Consider the following 1,200-nt stretch of genomic DNA (forward strand, 5'->3'; position numbering starts at 1 on the left):
TTTAAAAGTCATAATTTAAAACAATACTTACATTATAACTAGACTGTATAGTTCAGTGGTAAAAACTTGGCCCAGCATATGTGAAACAATAGAGTGATCACCCAAGCATTACAAAGTACATACAAAGCACACACACACACAAACTACAAACACTCACACACACACAACACATACACACCTTTGGAATATTGTTATTATCATATAAACAGAGTAAATTATCACAAATAGTAAAAGTAGGTTAATATATTGAATCATAGTATTGTTTGTACTATTTAAAATTTATTAGAAATAAAATAGTCACGATATACTTTGATTCTTATAGATTAAGTAAATTGAAAATTAAGAAATAGAAGACATGAGAACCTTTGCAAAGAGTTTTAAACAATAAACATTTTGAAACATGTATCCTTTTATTTTTACAAAAGATTGATGTTATTGGAGTTTTAACTCAAGATTTAGAATATGAAAACCAGGTGCTCTATATTGCGCTAGGGATGGCTATATCTCTATTCATTTCACTCTGGATATTTTTTTTAATTCACTCTGGATATTTTTTGGTGGGCCCTGTTGTGGGGCCTGAACTCAGGGCCTTTGCGCTGTCCCTCAGCTCTTCAGCTCAAGGCTACCGTTCTACCACTTGAATCACAGCGCCATTTCCATCTTCTTTCTTTTTGCTTATGTGGTGCTAAGGAATCGATCCCAGGGCTTCATGCAAGGCAAGCACTCTACAACTGAGCAACCTTCCCAGCCCCACTCTGGATATTTTTGTACTAAGGTCTCATGTTTTCTCAGGCTCTCCCTATTTATAAACCCTACTTGCAGTTCCTACCATAGCTAGAAAATGGAAGCCACAAATCACCATGCCCAGATTAAACTTTTTTTTTTAATTCAAGTACAAATATTTACAAAAAAGTGACCAGGTAATGAAGCCCTTCTTAATAAAGTTTATCTTTCTTGAAAATACAGTAAGTATTTGTTAACTGGAAAAATATGTTTAGTACCTTAAGAAAATAAATTTATTTAAATTTACCAACCATATAAAAATTAAGAAAATAATCTTAGAAATTCACATGTTAAACATTTTTAAAGCAAAATATATATCTGAATAATTTATATGTGTAAAAATCATGCAAAATTAAATTAACTAATCCTACAACTCTGAAAAAAGAATTACCTCAAAAAACAAAAGAAAATAATTAA

The sequence above is a fragment of the Dipodomys spectabilis genome, unplaced genomic scaffold (genome assembly GCF_019054845.1).
Source record: "Dipodomys spectabilis isolate Male_0828 unplaced genomic scaffold, ASM1905484v1 ptg000193l, whole genome shotgun sequence".
Taxonomy (NCBI): domain Eukaryota; kingdom Metazoa; phylum Chordata; class Mammalia; order Rodentia; family Heteromyidae; genus Dipodomys; species Dipodomys spectabilis.